Source organism: Cavia porcellus, unplaced genomic scaffold (genome assembly GCF_034190915.1).
Source record: "Cavia porcellus strain 051 isolate PalLab524CR breed Dunkin Hartley unplaced genomic scaffold, mCavPor4.1 scaffold_16, whole genome shotgun sequence".
Classification (NCBI taxonomy): Eukaryota; Metazoa; Chordata; class Mammalia; order Rodentia; family Caviidae; genus Cavia; species Cavia porcellus.
The window spans coordinates 41355995-41374189 of record NW_026947499.1 but is presented as its reverse complement, the minus strand read 5'-3'; the positions used below and the strand labels follow the sequence as shown (position 1 = coordinate 41374189).

The 18195-nt window shown below is 45.3% G+C and overlaps 1 protein-coding gene and 1 long non-coding RNA gene across 4 annotated transcripts in view; one reads left to right on the top strand and one right to left on the bottom strand.

The window, feature by feature from the left end:
- Clec16a (C-type lectin domain containing 16A) overlaps window positions 1-18195 on the bottom strand; it is a 216670-nt gene that overhangs the window by 20982 nt on the left and 177493 nt on the right. The gene's annotated exons all lie outside the window — the stretch shown is intronic.
- Window positions 869-5429, top strand: LOC134470718 (uncharacterized). Its single transcript, XR_010039840.1, has 3 exons — window positions 869-1100; window positions 3605-3730; window positions 4790-5429. It is a non-coding gene; the product is annotated as an uncharacterized LOC134470718 (long non-coding RNA).

Genomic DNA, 18195 nt, shown 5'->3' with positions numbered 1-18195 from the left:
CTACTTCCTGTCTAAGGAGCAAATCTGTAAATCAAGCCCCTAGGGAAGAGGCTAAGTCTTGGATCTGATGGCTAATCCAAGCCGCCATCACTATGGGCTGCTGCCTGAGCCTCACCACAGGTGATCCCTGGACCACTCACTGGCTGTGCCTCAAAATGCATACAGACTTTTGTTTTGTTTATTTATGATTGGTTTTAAAGGAATAACATGTCAAAATAGCCGGGAACTTGCGGAATCTTTTAGCCTATAACTCCTTTTCCATGGAAAAGTCCTCTTGGGTTCTAAAGACTATACTTGAAAACCTGCAGAAAAGAAGAAATGGTCTTTCAGTATCCTGCTTTTTCTCTGTACCATCTCATCCTAACTGTGCCCTTAGAAAGGTTTCTGTTCTTGGGTGAGGGTTTGCCAGTGTGGGCTGCTGCCCATGGGAAAGACCCATGGTCTAAGTATTCCTTTTGCTGCTAGAGGTTGGGGTGTTGCCTGTGCTTGTAGGTATGGGTGCTGCCTTGGACATGAGCACCTTCCCAAGCCTCAGAGTTCTGGCTAGCATGTAGGGGGACAATGTTACAACCTGGCTTTGACTTTTAAAATGTAAGGTGGCCAGGTCTTGAGCTTTACTTCCGAGGTCCTCAGGCCCTGGCTCGCCCAGCCCTGCCCTCTTCCAGTGGCATACCGCCTGTACATTAGTGAGCAAAGAGCTCCACAGCAGTTTCTCAACTTCAGCACTGTAAACCTCAGCAGTGGCCGCCGTGGCTGCCCATGTGCTGCAGTGGCAAATGGGGCTGAAAGAGTAGTGAGAAGGAGGTGGTTAGACAGTGCTCCAGGAGCTCCTGGCATAGGGGATCAATGATCTGGACCCAAGGAATGGGGCAGGACAGTGTTCAGCTATGACCCTGCAAGGTCAGCCCTGGATCTTCTGCTGGGCCAGGTATTGCCAGCTCTCTGAGAGAATTTCTCATTTTGGTGGCCCTGTTCTCTGCCCTCAGGCCAGAGGCCATACAGGATGTACGTGATACTGACACATGTGCTCACCCTGTGCATTCTACAAGATGGCAGTGTACCAGGGTGCCAGGGAATTTAGCTCTGGTTATCTACAAAAGGTAAGTATAACTGACACATACTTCATACCCTCCCAAGGAAGACAGTTATGTACCCAGTTCCTGATCCATTTGTTTGAGTTTTTCAGGACTTGGGTTTATACAGTGGGTGCTTAACCTCTGCATGTGAGCCATGTCCCTAAAGCCTGGGTTAGGCCAAAGTGGCAGATGATGACGTTCTATTACATATTAGCTACAAAAAGTATCAAAGATACGATCTGCAACTACGTGGGTCAGATAGAATTAGGGAGTAGGTGCTGAGCCACACAAAGGTCGAGATGGATATCAGCCCGAACAAGCTTCAAGGCTCATAGCTGAGGCTGTTAAAGTGGACAGGATTCAGTCAGTTTTTGTCTCCCAGCCCTGTGGGATTCAGTCAATCAGACTATTGCACCTTTACCTTCTCATCTTTAAGGGAGAAAATCAGAGAAGTGCAAATACTTGGCTTTGAGCCTTAGCTTCTTCTCTGGGTACAGGTTTTTAGTAGGAGAGTACCCAGAGGTCAGCTCACTCCTGTGGGCATGTCACCATGAGGGACCTGCTTCCCCTGAGCCTGTGTCTCTTGGGTGTGAAGTGGTATGACTATACCTCTTGGGCTAGTGAGAAGTAAAAGGTAATACCGTCTGTGTGTTCTAGTGACATTCACCATTTTGATATTTGGAATTTAGGGGAACTGGAACTTGGGCCCAATGAGTAAAAACAGGGGTTTTTCATTTTTATAAATCATTTTGGACATGGGGATACATGACAGAGGAAATGGATCAGCTCTTGAGAAAATGATGTCACACAAAACAAAAATCTGCCCTGTATCACCTGCTATGACAGAACGTTTTAGTGAAGTGAGACATGACAGCACTTTCCTAAATAACTTTAATAACTGAGTTTAAATGAACTATATAAAAAACAGGTTATGAGAAAAATGAGTTATTATTTTTCACTTAGATTCTTAAAATTTTAGATTATGGTGCATTCAAGATACCCATGACTATCCTATTTGTTAATATTTCCTTCATAGAGGCCTGGATATATTATGTTGAACTATGAAACTGCTTGCATTCAATCAACTTGACCTATGAAAAGAGCCACTTCACTTGGCTCAGCCTGCCAAAAGTAGAGAACAATCATAGCCCAAGGGGAGGGAAGAACAGTCATCTATGTATTCCAACAACTGGCTTTCCCAGAGTCTCCACTTCCCTTTGTCCCCACTGTCAGAGTGTGTGTGTGTGTGTGTGTGTGTGTGTGTGTGTGTGTACATACTTGTGCAGGTTCCTCTCTTGCACTTAGATTCATCTTTTAATTCCAAAAATCCACAGCTTCAGCAAATGCTTGGATGTAGCTGTGGCCCTTAAAAAGAGGTACGGACTTTTGGACAGAAAAACCACAAAAGAAAGCAGCATGCACGGGGCTTCACAGTCTGGCTATGCTTTGAGCTGTGTTCTCTTTGTGCTTTCTTGCAAATGTAAGCTAATGCCTGCAACATTAAAATCACCCTGGCTATTGTGTGCATTTGTAGTTTTGACTTATTTTTTTAGTATGATTAATATTTCATCATAAAAGTATTGATTTCCTTTAACTAAGAGACTTAAAGTTTGCTGCATCCTTAAGCATGATTTTATTATGTCTTGGGCCAAATGTTCTTTCCTCCCCCCTCAAAAAACAATGCCTTTTCCTTTTATATAATATGTGTCAAGAAGAAAAAAGGAATTGATTCTCAGAATTCTGCATTATAGGCAACTTTCAAGGAACATCTCTACTATGTACATTTCAATAGACATTTCTTAAATGTGTCTGTATATTTAATTGTTAAACCTTTATAGTCTGTTAGAGATAAGCACCAAAGTACAGTATTTATATTAAGATATGAGCGAGACAGCTTCAAGAAAAACAAGCTTTAAGAAAATCTGGGGGAAATTAAGACAATTCTGAACATGAACTCAGAGGTTATAAAGTTCTGGGATTCATAAAAATCTTATTTTCTATGTTGTCATCTTTCTCTTATGAAAAACAACAGAAAAGAAGAAGGAATCCGGTTGAGATGGGACTGCCCAAAACGCTATGGTTCTTTCTCTACCTAAAGTAGTGGCATCTGATGCCAGTGGCAGACTTAGAGACAGTGCTATTGTACAGAATACATCTAGGAAGCAGGTGGAGGGAGTAACTGGCAAAACAAACCGAGTGCTCTGAAATGTTTAAATATTGAACATCCGTTCTTCTTCCTCCCCATTTATTATTAACTTGGTCCCATATCACTGTGTATGTGGACTTTATTTCTTCCTAAGAATTCAAGACTCAGTGGCGAATGCTCATAGGCTGATGAGCATTGGAGGTGAAGTGGGGATTTGGGTTTCTTTCATACCCTCACTGGAAATCCTTTACGGTCAGACTCATGTTTTTAGAGTCATGAATTCCTGGAAACGTCTCAGCCTTTCAATGACCTCTGGCGCCCGAATGCAGATGATTAGTGCCCCAAATATTGACAGACTGGACTTTCTTCCCCTTCCCAACAGGGGAGCAGTGTCAGAGGAAGGCTATGTGAAAGATGCTGTCATCAACGGGACCAGCAAGGTGGTGGAAACGTCACAGGACAGGCGCTTTGTTGTTTGGGAGTGTGGTGGTTCTCCAGCGTGGCCCAGGTAAGACAATGCTCAGGATGCCATGTAAGGGCAGAGGTGCTCTGCTTTTTTTTTTTAATCCTCAGCCACCAGATGTCCTCTTCTCAGTTACTAGACGGTAGAGGGGGCTGGCAGTGGCCCTGTTCTGACATGTGAAACCCATCAGCTGTCAGTGATCCAGGCCAGCAGCCAAGGAAACTCAGAGCTTTGCCTGCATTATTTCTCTGGAAGAGGAATATGTGGGATCAGAAACACATACCTAAGATCTTTCCAGAGGTCAAAACAGCACCTCTTTTGGGGGACAGTGAGAGTGGAGGTGACTATGCCTCAGAATGTGGAAACCTGCTGCCTTCCTGCCAACAGGGTGAACTGGTAACCAGCGCTCATTTTTTCCTGGGCTTTTATCTATTCAAGTGAAATTGTCCCAAATGACCAGCCGAAGGTTTCCACTTTCCTTTAAAAGGCAGCACTACATTTGAGATCGATGTTTTCCCCTGAAATGCGGGCTAAATTTATCTTTCCTTGCATCCTGCTCTCTGGTATCTGTGCGCTGAGCTCTCGCCTGCTGAGTTAGGCTTCTGCTGACCAGTGCTGTTCCCAGCTGGAGGATTCAGCACCCAGCCCTGTCCTTTGTTCTCAAGCACGCCAAACAAGCCCTCTGGCTTTCAGAGGGATCCTTCTGTCCCTCATTCTCTGGTATCTAACCTGGCAATTAAGCTCTGGCTTCTTAAGTTCTTTTCTCTGAGATCCTAAAAAATCAGAAACCCTTCCCTGGTTAACCCTTCCCCCAAAGTGGCTGAGTGCACATTATCTGACTGCCTTTCACAGCAGTAGGATGATGCAAGCTGCAGTGGGCTTCAGACTGAACTAAATCAGAGAACTTCTCTCCAATAGTCTTGCTTGGCAAGGTGCCCCGGGAGTGAAATTTTACCCATTGATTTAATGCCTGATGCCTAGAGGAACCAGTATTTCTGAAATCTCTATTTGTCCATGTGGTTGCAAGAGAACATGCCCTAAACAGACACTTTGAGCTATGGTTTCTATTTTGCTATTAACCTGTGGACTCTTTCTTTTTGGCAGGAATGAGAAATGGAACAAAAACGTGGCTTGATGGAAAGAACGCCTGTGCCCAGGGTGGTGGGAGTGTGCGCTCATATGCAGGGCCCTTCACCTTGGAGCTGCGAGCGAGGCAGCACTGCCACAGAGCCAGGCGAGTGGAGTCACAGTGCCCAGGTGGGCCAGGTGGGCATTCCCTCACTGGTTTCTGGAAAGTGGCCTGGTAAGGTGCTATTTTAGCCTTAAATATGGGCATTCTCTTTGACCCTAAGAAATGGTTTCTAGAAATGATTCATGAAAACATGATCTAGGATTTCGGTACAGGAACGATCATTTCAAGACGATGCATAATGTAGTAAAAACAACTTATGCAGCCAACATAAATAGACTAAGAAAATTTTGACTAACCCAGATTGTTACGGGTTGTGTCCTCTCCCCAAATTCTTGCCCCTAGTATCTCAGAATGTGGGCTGAGCTGCAAACAGCGTTGTTGTAATGATGTAATCTGTTAAGATGAGGCCATCAGGGTGGGCCCAAATCCAGTACAACTCAATTGGGCTGCAGCAACTACCGGGAGCAGGAGGCCTGTAGCAGACCTTGCCTCACAGCCCCCAGAAGAAAGCAATCCTGCGCACACCTCAACCCCATACTTGTGGTCTTCAGAAACGTGAGACTGTAAATGTCTATTGTTGTGGTACGTTCTCATGGCTGCCTTGGGACATGCAAGGCATATGCATGACATATTCTGACAAAGGACTATGGTGCAGCCAGTAAAAATGAAGTTTAAGAAGAGGCAGTTTATAGCACAGGAAAATGCTTCTGATTTAATAGTGATACTGCTAGAAATGAGAGCCCATGTCCCAGTTTTCCATCTTGGGTTGCACATGTGTGCACAACAGCATGCCTGAGAATGGCCAGTGCGGTACTGTCTGGGGCACTGAGAGTCTGGGACCACCAAAATACTGTGCCAAAGAGACACACGTGGTTGTATTTTAAAATACGACACAGCCATGGAAAAGAATGCACACAATCTGTAGGCAGTAACAGATTTCTAATTCACAGTGGTGTCTGGAAAAAGCAAACTCTGGGGTGGGTACAGAGTTACAAATTCTGTTATGGTTTTTAAACAAGGAAGTTGAAACCATACGACAATTACAGATTCCTAACTCCTTATCTTAAACCCCTATGGTCAGATGTATTCAGGCCACAAAAAAAAAAAAAAAAAAAAAAAGGAGAAAAAAATTTGGTTTTTAGAGCTGTTTGAAATTTTAGAGCTGCAGAGCTGGGGCTGGGCCTTGTCTTGCCCACTGGTTACAGGTACATGGATGCAGGGGTGCAGGGGAGGGTATGAAAAGGTGTCTGGAGGGTGACTGCTGAGGGGAACAGTCGAAAAGTACCTACGTTTTATCATGTCTTAACTTTCTTTTGTTCTCAAAGCATAAGTTTTTTAAAGTTAGTGCACAGTAATTATGCAGACCAGGAGGTTGCATATTCAAATATGCATGTAACATGCTTTGATCATCAGTGACTCATGTGTTTTTTGGATAACTGAAAATAATTTTTAAAAATGAGTAAAAGGAAAAACAAGACATAGGTGGAAAGTAAGCTGAAATGCTAATGATGTGATCTCCTGTGTTTGGGGCTTGTGGGGAATTTCTTCTGTCTGTAGCCATGCCTTTTTCATTTATAATATCATTTATAATTTCCTACATTCATACATTAATACACAAAAATTACTAAGTCTTACTGCGGTCATAGAAAAACAGCTGACTGGTCTATTCCTGTCATCGTCAGCTTGCCCCAGGCTCTGGGACCTTGAGGGGCTGTGCCCTGTGCCCCGCCACCACCATGTGCTCACATCTGATGGCTCAGCAGCACCAGCCGTGCAGCCCCTCGCCGTGAAATACGGTCCCTTCAGCGGCCTCTGCTAACGCCCTTGCCGCTGTGATTCATCGTTACTCCTGCTCTCTCTGTTCTTTATTTTTCTGCCCTCTTTGGCCTTTGATTGCTTTTCGGGAGTTTATCATATTGAACTTTTATCCCTTTCCTGGAAACCCTATTATATTTTTCTTCCCTTTCACAATTAATAAATAATCGTGAGAGTACAACTTTGGGCAGAAATGCATCCTGCCTTCTCACAGAGCTGCTGGAGCACCCCCTCGGTGGCCCCAGGCCTGGGAGCAGGCATGGCACTTGTCACACTGCTGTGCCTCCTCATGGGGCTGCTCCTGACTCTGTGAGATGGCTACTTTCACAACCACCTTCCAGGAAGGAAGGAGCACTCGTTTGGAAGCTAATGCTGGGGTACAAATGAAACTGAGGTATAACAGAAGAGAGCAGGCTGTGGTGACAAAGAGAAATGGGTTCAAATCTTGGCTCTGATGCCAACAGTCTGTGTGACAAAACTACAGTCTGCTCTGGGGGCTGTGAGGCTTGAGCCTCAGTTTTCCTGGGTATATATGGGGAGAATAATCCCTACCTTATGCACTGTTATGAGGATAAAGCGAAAGGAGTATGTATAACTGTGCTTAGCACTGCAGTTAACAGTGGGTGACTGCTCAGTACACGGCAGCTGGCATTAAGTTGTAGTGTTGGCTCTGGCTGTGAGCATCAACCCACAGACATCCTTTACCTTTACCAGCTTGTACCACACGAAAAGCATGTTGCCACCAAAATATAATGGAGTCGTCTTTTCTAGCGTCACTGGTGTGAGGTGGACAAAATTGCTGGTTTACTGGCAGCACCAGAATGTCACCTTGTGAGTTACCTTTCACCTGCTCTGCCTTAGTTCTACAGCACGAGCAGCTCAGCATGCTTCAGGATTTCAACAAAAGCTCACAGCAGTAGTTCTAATATCTACTTTCTTTCCCAGAAGCCATGATTCTGAGGTCAGACCACAATCAACAGAGATTTCTGGAAAGGTATAAAATGCAAACTTATCTCATGATTTACAGGAAAGAAAAGAGAACATGAGGCTCTTTTACCAGTAAGAACAGAGGTTTTTTTCTTCAAAGTCAAAAAGAAATGAAAAAAAAAAAAAAAGGCAAATTTTAGGGAAGAGGAAGGGTGCCAGGTGAGTCTGGATTGCATCAAGGTTTCCAAATTATTCTGGAATGCATTGTGTGTTCCAATTTTTTTTTTTTTTTCGTATTTGGACTTCTTTAAGGAAAATGTGGCACAAATCAGATTATTTCATGATCAAAAGGGGACACAAATAAGATGATCTGCTCTTTATATCCTGCTGGATGACAGCTTTGTGATGGTATGACTAGTTGAGAATGGTATTTTTTTAATATAAGTCTTACTGAGACATCATTCATACACTGTCCAATCTACTCATTGAAGTGGACCACTCACTGGTTAATTTTAGTGTATTCATGGAGTTGTGCAATTGTTACCACAGACAATTTTAGAACATTTTCATCATCTCCATAAGTTTTAATTATAACTCATAATAGAGGACTGCGAATACATTACCCTCCCCAGCTCTGCTGAGTAAGCCTTCTATACTACCTTCCACCCCAGATTCTGCTGTCCATTCTGCATGTGGCACAAAACATTTCTTCCTTCTAATCAGGGCCAAGTCCAAGAACTTTCCCTTCTGACAGAATTTATGTCCTAAGTCTAATTCCTCCTTGTGCTGTTTGCTAATGGGTGGAGGAAGCTCTGGGCTGATCATCTGTCTGGGAAACAGGACCAGGGTTTCTGGGCCCCACTTCTCTGGCTAGCGTGGAAATTGATGACAAAGGGAATTCTGTACCCAGCCAAACTGGAAGCAGGTATCCAATGGACAGCAATATTTTCAGTTGTTGGGGATCTGGGAAGTCTGCAGGTCAAAGTATCACCAGCTGCCTGGTCCATGAGGTCCCTGTCTGGGACACAATGCTGCCCAGTGCTTCCTCCTTTCCCTTTTCCCAGGCCAACATCCCTTACTCAGAGTCCTTTACTGCACACAGTCCCAGGTCTCTGGATAGTGTCTTCAGGGCACCAATCATGTTAGGTGGTTATGGTCTCTCTGTGGCATCCACATTGAGCTCCAGAAAAACTGACCTGTTTGACTCACCCATGTCCCCAGGGAACAGTGGCTGGCATATAGAAAGGAATATTAAAGCTCTGTTGGCTCCCTCTGTCCCTCTCTCTCTCCCTCCCCAATTTACCATCCACCAATACTGACCAATCACCACCTACAGGCCTGGTACAGTTCAGGAGCAAGGGATCCAACAGTAAACAGGACACAGTGCTTGCCTTTCTGAGTTTGCAATTCACTCACAGCACAGGGTCGGACAGGGTCGGACAGGGTAGGACAGGGTGAGCGAGCAGGCAAGGAAGAAACTGGAACTCTCCAGAGGGGATGAGTGTTTGGAAGAAATTAAGCAGCTAGGGCACCTGGAGTGTTGGGAGTGAGGGCAAGGTTGCAGTTGCATAGGATGATCGGGGAGACCTCTAGAGGGAAACTGAGGACAGGGTGGGGGGAAATGTCCCAAGCAGAGGTCACCTGGTGCAGGCCCACAGGGCAGGGGCACACAGGGCACGGTGAGACAGAGCTGGAGGTCCCTGGGACTGCCCTGGAGTGAACCACAGGCACAGTGGGAAAAGTGAGGTCAGTCTTAGGAGGACAGGGACCTGACTGCAGGAACTGGGCCACTGTGAGTGAGGGGAGCCAGTGATGAATTTAAGTACACGGCTTTATACCTTACAGGCTCTGGTGCTGAGAACAGACTGCAGGGTGTCAGGGAAGAAGCAGCAGCTTGATCTGTGAAGCCTCTGAAAGAGCCTAGGCTTGGCCAGTGTCAGGATGCATTTGTCACCAATTTATTAGGCCCAGACACTCATTTATGTATTGTCCATAGCCACTTTTGGTTGCAGTGGCAGAATCTGACTGTGACAGAGATCATTTGACCTGAAACGTCTAAAATACTACACGGTCCCTCAAGAAAAAGCTAGCTGGTCTGCGGCTGGGGGGGGGGGTGTGGGAGTGAGTGGCCTGGGTTCAGGCTGCTTGTCCAGGTGGGCTGACAGGGATGGGCAGGCCAGGCGTGGGAGTGAGGGAGGTCAAGGATGACACGTAGTTTTGGCTTTGGCCCCAGTGAGTGAATCTGGGCTCCAGCTGTTCCACACAAGGAAACGGTCTCACCTGCCTCATCTTTCTAGCTAAGTGCAGGTCATTAGGTCACTAGTTTCCCTGCTCAAGGCCTGAGTATGGCTGTTTAGAGCACAGCCTTCAGTGTTTTCTTGGAGCCCATATGGCTCTGATGAATCTAGCATGCATCACTGGTGCAGAAGTCATTCCTGAGTGACTTCCTTTCTTGCTGTTTCCCCTTCTCTTTGGGCTCCCTGGAGGGCCCACATACACATGTGGTGTCCCACTGCAGTTCTGGCACCTATAAAACATACCACATTCAACCTGGTCTGTCCTTCAAAACCTTGTTTCAGAGTCTTTTTGCCCATGGCTTCTAATCACTGTGCAGCTTCTGTAATAGTGGGGTAGATACCACCTTCTCAGGGTGAACTACTTGAGGGCAGGGTTTTCTAGTACCTTCCAGCCTCCAAATCTTAGAATAGAGCATGGCTTGGAACTGTACCCAGAATGGGTTTGTTGACAGCATGACCAGCTTTGAGGCAATGGCCTCTTTATAAGCTAGGCCAGGGCACCCAACACATCACACTCTTATCCCCACACTCCCTCTTTCCCACCTACACTTGGGAGCAGCTGCTTCTAAGATGAGGGAGCCTGGCTAAGTGCTGCCAGCTGTTGAGTCATCTCTGGGCACCACACAATGAAGCTGGCCATGGGGATGTGTCACTCTAAAGGAAGAAAGTCATCAGTCATGCAGTGCCCCATACCAGGCAAGCCCACAGCAGAGGCTCAGAAAGGACTGATAACCAGGCCACAGCATTAATCCTGTTATGGGAAACCCTCTGTAAAGCCATCTGTGAGAGATTCCAGATCATCTAGCTCTTGAGACTGGATAGACTTGTGAAGGGCCTTGTAGCTCAAAAGGCTGTGGAGCCCTTTTCCTCATTCTGATTTAACTGGATGTGGCCTGAGCAGCTTTTTAAAAAGCTCTCAAGGTAACTCTGGACATGAACAGCCAGGGCTGTCCTTAAGGCTCCATGCAGGCCTCAAGTTGGGGAGAATGCTGCAGGTATCTCTATGTTTCTCAGGGAGTCATGTCTCTGGGCATTTGGGCCCCTACAGGGCAGCCTGTGGCCTTGGGCTAAGATTAAGTTGGCTTTCTTTGCTGCTTTCGGGTACTAGCTGGCTTTGTGACCACCTGGTATGTATCCTATAGAAACTCAGGAGGGTTAGGGTGGAGAAAGGGCAAATCTGGCTACCAGGAGGAGTGAAGGGCTGATCTGAAGGCCATGCGAGGCTGAGCAGGCCTCGTCACCTGCAAGGTGGCTCTCTTTCCAGCCCCAGGAATAGGGACTTGGCACTAGACAGAGTACTCGGCCCCTCTGCTGCTGTGGATAGTCTGGCTGGGCTCATATGGTTACAGTTTCTGAACAAGAGGCAGAGGTGCTGAGGAAGTGCTGAGGGCTGGGACAAGAGATGCTCTCTGTCTCCAGCTGTTTGCCAGTTTGATTTCAATAATTGAGAGGAAATTACCCTCCTGTGGCAGTGGTGGGCTCTGTCCTTTGGCCAGGCCTCTGAGCTATATCAGTAGCAAGAATAAGAGTAAAAATAAGAACAGGGAAGCTGGGCTTGTGGGAGGAGCTCACACCAGGGTCAGGGTCAGGATAGGATGCTGCACTGGCTTTGCAACACTCCAGAAGCCTCAACAGCAAAATGAGCATAAATCCATCTGTCCCAGGAAAGCTCTGAAGATGATACACAGAGTGTGTAGAATATGTCCTGGAAGGAGCTGGAAGCATAAGATGCCTCATCTGCAGGGAGCCTCGGTGCCCAGGCCCTCCTGATGCCGGACCTGCATGTGCTGCCCCTCCCATCCCATCTGTTCAATGAATCCTTCTGCACTCCACCCCCACCTACTCAGAGAAACCTTCCTCACTCTCCACTAGAGAGAGGAGGTCCCCTTCATAAGGTAATTAGTTACTGGTATGATTATTTGAATGATACTTTTTGCAAGCTCCATGTAGTGATGTCACTAATCCAAGCACAGTGTCAGGTACCCAGTGGGTGGCTCAGTAATTACCGCAGAAGACAGGAAAGCATGAAAAGACAAACATCACTGCTGTCCACAGAAGCCCACCTTGGTGGATTCACAAAGTCAATGATTTAAAGTAGTTCCTAGAGGCTGAGTGTGGTGGCATATGCCTGTTATAATCTCAGCACTCCAGAGGCCTAGGCAGGAGGATCACCATGAGTTCGAGACCACCCTGAGCGGCATAGTGAGTTCAAGGCCAGCCTGCACTACACAGTAAGACTGCGTTCTCTACAAAAAAAAAAAAAAAAAAAAAAAAAAAAAGTTTCCAGACTCCTCACATCACTGAAGGTCTCAATGGTATGCTGGGCTAAGCCTAGAGCTTACAAAGTTTCTGAATTTGCTCATGACAGGCAGGCCTTAACTGTCCTGTGCATGGCTGATGCTCTAGTGCTTACCACTCTAGGTTAGTACCTTATTATTATTATTTTTTATTTTAAAGAGGGTAAAATTAAACACAACAAAATAGAACATAAGAAAGCAATGTAAGAGACATAAATTTCAAAGCAAGACAGTCAAAGAGATCTTCACTGTCTATTGTATTGTCTCTTATTTTCTTCCAAATAGTTGTTCATATGTTCACATACAGAAAATTCACATGAAACAACACAGTATAGAACTGATCTGAACAGGGTGAAGAAGGTGTTTAGGTCTTCAAGATCAGACGATAGGGAAGTCAACAACGGCTGTCATAGTGTCTCTCATTCTCTTCAAAATAGCTGTCCATACCTTCACGTATGTTGAAATTAAACAAAACAAAACAGGCTAAAATTGCTCTGAACAAAGAATAACAGTATTGCTGGATTTCACATCATGACACTACATAATCAGCACTGGGTACTGTAGTGTCTCTTTTTCTTTAAAGTAGTTGTTCATTTCATCATGTGTTATATGATGAGTCCTCATAAATTATTTATAGGTTCTACATATGCATGAGTCTCTACATGTATTTCTATCCTTTCTGTATTAGAGGGAAAAACAAAACAAAGCAAGACAAAACAAAAGAAATTCCTATAAAAACATGAAATGAAAAAGTCATATAAAACCACAGTACAAGGTGATCTAAAATGGTTACTGTGTTGTCTCTTGTTATCTTCAACTGAACTGTCTATATCATCAGGCATCATATAATTGAATATAGCAGTACATAACAATATTAATAAAAGCAAAACATTGTAGACAGTGTAAAACTTAAAAAGCAGGTAATAATCAAACCAGAGCAGGTATTCTAGTAAATTTTGTCATCTTCAGTGTATTTGCCTATACTCAGATTTGACACTTTCAGTCATAACAGATTTGAAAAAAATCTGTCAATACAAAACAGCAATCTAACAAACCAGACTCAACTAAGATCAGCCATGATAAAACAGTGTAAATTATGTAGGGCTTCAGATTGTTAACAGGAAATTAAGGATGATTACTGTACTATATCCTGCTATTTTCGGGATAGCTGTCTGTGCCCTCAAATAGGACAAGTAGTAAAATGGACCAGAATATAATCCATCTAAACAGAGCAGTGTGAGTAATGTGGGTTTTAAGTCCCGATACACATTAACAATACCCTCTGCCTCCTTTTTTAGATTATTCCTCCCCTTTCACTCCCACAGGGTGCACTGAGCATTTTGGGTCCCACTAACTCTCTCAGTTTTTAGATTGGGAGGGGGGCAACCTGCTATTTACCTTAAGTGGTTCTGAACCTTCTCACCTGTGGACTTGATCTCAAGTTGTATTCCTTTACTTACAAAAGCCTCAAAGTTTTCCTTCGTTATAGCTAAGTAGTTCTCTATTGCACATAAGTATCTTGTCTTTCCAACTTATAGCAGGTGTTGGTTGAGTTGCCCCTATTTCTCTCTGGTTCCCTGTCACATAGAGCATTGTTTTTCTCATATTTGACTTTCATCCATAAACCTTTTTTCAGGTTAATTATATTTCCTATATAGAGCATCTTGGTGGACCCTACCTCCTGATTTACTCTGCTTGTGTTTCTTTCTTTTTTTAAAAGTGTATCAAGGCCATCTATGTTAGACATTATAGCCCACCTTCTCTGCCTCATTTCTGCTGTGCTATTTTTCTGCCATTGGTTGTCTACTTTTCTCCTTCATTCCACTGTCTGCTCCATTCATTGAGGCCTCTCTGCCATTGTTCCTGATGTTCTGGGTTCTCTCTCTCTCTCTCTCCCTCTCTCTCTCTCTCTCTCTCTCTCTCTCTCTCACACACACACACACACACACACACACACACACACACGTCCTTCACGTATTCTCTGTAGGGTTGGATTGGTGGTTGCGAATTCCTCTAGTTCCTCTTTGTCATGGAAGCATCTTGTTTCTCCATTAATTTCTAGAGACAGTTTTAGTTTTGCAGGGTACATAAATCTGGACTGGAGGTTCTTTTCTTTTCTTATCTTTTTTTTTTTTTTTTTTTTTTGTGGCTTTTTCCTTTTTATCGGTACCAGGAATCGAACTCATGACTGCCTGCTTGCAAGGCAGGCGCTTATGCCACTGAGCTAAATCCCCAGCCCCCTGGAGGTTACTTTCTTTCATGGCTTGGAATACTTTGCTCCAAGCTCTTCTTGATTTGAAGGTCTGTGTCTACTCTTTCCAGCGGTACCCAGCCCCTCAGACATTTCTATCTCAGAATGGCTCAGGGTGCAGAGTGCAAAGGATGCTGCTTGATGGCAATGTAACCAGCCAGTCACCTTGCTTCCTGAGCACCAGCTTCCCTTGGGGCTCCCCTTATGAGATCCCTGAGATCACAGATGGGAAATATTCTGCCAGCCTCAAGGTGCTGCATGGGGGCTCAGGGAGTAGGACAGTACCATTCATGGGCTACAACCAGGCAAGCTGTAACCAAAGCCACCTGTGCCATGGCTGGCAGAATGGAGGGCACCACCTATGGACTTGTGAGTACCCTGAGGAGCTGAGTGGTGCAGCCAGGGACATAAGGCTGGGCATGCTGGAGTCACTGATAAGCTCAGGACCCTGGGCACTGCCCTACCTCCTCTGAGCCCTGCTCCCCCATCTATCATGATCCTGAGATGGTGTGAAGCACGTGTGCTGCCCCTGTGAGACTCCCTGCCACTGCACGCCACCTGAGAGTGGGTGGGGATTTGAACCTTGGGGTGGGGATCTGTTTCCAGAGTGTAGTCCTGAATGTTCTTACTGCAATAGCTCCTTATTAGGGACATGGTACTATGTGAAGAGCACAGTAACATGTACTGGCACATAGTATGTACTCAAGTCCAGCAGCTTCCTATGGGTGTTTTGTGCTGGCACAAAGGCCCCCGCTCTGCTGGGTATGGTAGGGACAGGAAATTAAGGAGGATTCTGTATCTGTTCAGTTTTGGGGTAGGATAGAGGTCACAGAGAGGGGCCAAGCAGCAGCCCACGGTCTGCACCAGACCGGGCACGACTTCAGGATACTGAGATGTACTTCTAAACTGATAGAGACTTTCTCTGGGCTTTAGGCTGGAAATCTTGGCAAAAAACTGTGTTTTTTCCAAAACATTCAGGATTTTGTAAATGTCAGCTATTTCAGAACATTTTCCAGGCCACCAAGGGTGGTGGGGACGTTTGTGGAATGCTTGTTCCATACACACCCACTCTTCCTACCACCTAGCTATACCTAAGGTTTATGTAGGCAGCTGCCATCTAAGAGGCTGGAGTGTGTATGGAACCCAATAGCTGAGGCCTAACTGCTGCCCTGGACCATGCTCAGGAAGCTGCACAAAAAGTGTGCTGTACCTCCGAAGCTCCGCAGAGCCTTCAAGTCAATTTGACGAGAAGGGAACAGAGTCCTCAGGAAGCTGGTAGAAGCCCGGCAGCAGGTCCCCAGCTGTGAGATTCCGGTAAGGGACACTGCTTTCAGAGCCCTGCTTGCTTGCTGCACAGTGGGATTAATGGAACTACAGGTTTTACATACTTTTCTCTTTATTTTATGTAACATGCAACTGTCATGCATAAAGGGGATTTTCATCGTATGATTTGAAAGGTATACCTTGCACGCCATGCACCTGAATTTCTGCCTACTAGTAAATATTTTGGAAAGAATCCCAGAAAATCACAGTCCAAACCTAGTACTTCAGACAGCTGAAGAATCTATTTTCCAAATCAGACTCTGACTACCTCATATTCAACATGGCACACGGGGAGGTGGCTTTTGTGAACTCACAGCAGAGGACTATAAAGACAGTAAGGTACTTTATAAGACCTGGTTGATGCCATTGGGATGTTTTCTTGAAACTCTGAAGCCGAGGAAAGAGGCTGATTAAGTGTGAAGCGATGCTAACAAAGCAGCCATTCCCATCCTGCTGGAGTAATGCTGAATTCCCTTTGGGAATTTGAGATTTAAAAAAAAACCACCACTGTATTTGTGATGAAAAGCACATTGCTACAAAATGATATGGCTGGAAACTGCAAAGGAAGGCCTGTGCATTTCAGCCATGGATGCTGGCTCTAGAGGAGGGAAGAATGGCAGAGGGCTATCACCTCAGGAGAGCAGCTAGGAACAGGACAGAACCCATTGGGGGCTCCACCATACCAAGCTCCAAGGCCCTCTCCAGATGACAAAGCCAAGCCTTGTGTGGCCAGTCTCCAGAGAGTCCCACAAGTTCTGGGGAACCTCTCCAATCACTATAGCCCGTGAAGGCCTAGACAGAACAGTAACAGCAAGTAACAAGCATTGCTGGGTCATATGTTGGGAGTATCACATCATCCTTGCTATCTATATGCACACAGAACATACAGAGGCTCTCTGGTATTCTGTGTTACCTAGCCTTTGTGATGTCCCACTCCCTGCACTCACAGATGTCACTGGACACTAGATCCTGTTAATTCCACAGCCTTACTACTTCTGGATTCACTTCATGGTCACTTACCTAGGGAAACCTTTGTGCAAAAGCATTTAGGGGAACTTACTATATATTTGTTAAAGAAGAAAAGATTTGCTACGGTCTAAATATCCATCAGTAGGGGACTGGCTAAATAAACGGTGATTTTCCTGGATGATTGATGGCAGCAATCAGAAATGAATGAAAGTAATCTTATGACTAACAGAAAGAAAATTTCTAAGACATACTGTTGAATGAGAACATAGATCAGTTAGGCTTTTAAAAAATAGCAATATAATCCTCGAATACAAGTAAAGTGTATAAACACCTACAACAGGGTACAGAAGAGACACTCCCAACTGAGGAAGGGGACTCTCAATAGAGAGATGGTTTCTCATCCACAGAGTGGGCGCAGTGCCACCCACTGCACAGGGAGTGAGCACAGAAGGCTAAGGGCCCATCTCCTTCCTGCCCATCCTCCTTCACCGCCTTTCCCAGTTCTAGTCATCAAAACAAAGTCAGCTGCTGCAGTATCCTGGCTTGTCACTCCTTATTGCTCCCTCAGGACTCTCAGTGACTTCCAGCTGAGTCTGGGATAAAACCGACCCTGCACTAGCCCAAAGCCTTTTGCCATCTGGCCCTGCTGGGGTTTCAGCAGCCATGCCAGTCCCCTGTGCCAGGCAGCCCCACCATTCTTGTCCTGCAGCCTTCTCTCTATGTCCAGCAGAGGAAGTAGAGGGTTTACAAAAGTCCTCAGAAAACACCTGCTCAATAAATCTTCCTTTTCTTGACATCAATAGGAAAAGGGTAAAAAAATTTCTTCAAATAATTTGATGTAATTTTTCTTTCAATCCACTGACTTGTGTCCATGCAAGTCTTATTCTCTGCTGGTTTCTGTGCTCACCTCCTAACCCAGAGATAGTTCTGGGTATCCCAAAGCACTCCTGATTCTCAGGTGTTCTGCTGCTGAAACTCTTTAGAACTAAATATACAGTGGATCAAGGAGTGGAAAGTAGATAGCCTTGGCTCCAGTCTCAGGACACAGTGTTCTTCCTCCCTGGCACAGACTTTCTGATCTGCAGACTGAAGAATGATGCTGGTTTCCCAGAGCAGCTGTGAGCGATACAGGGGATCTAGAACCTGGCTAGTGATGGCAGATGGTATCAAGAGGGACAGGATGTGCAATGGGTCGGTGGCCTCAGGAGATGAGTCTCTGCTCATCTCTGGTCTTAGCTCTTACTTTCCGAGCTATGGAACTGCTGGAAGGCCTGTTCTGGGTCAGGATCTCTTCGCTGAAAGGGAGAAATTTCTACCTGATCTGTCACACACCACCTTCTTTTTTGATGCTGGGTACGGAACCCAATATCCACTGTTTTATTGCCATCTAATGAAAATGTTTTAGAAAAGGGCACATCGGTACTACCATACGCAGGGTG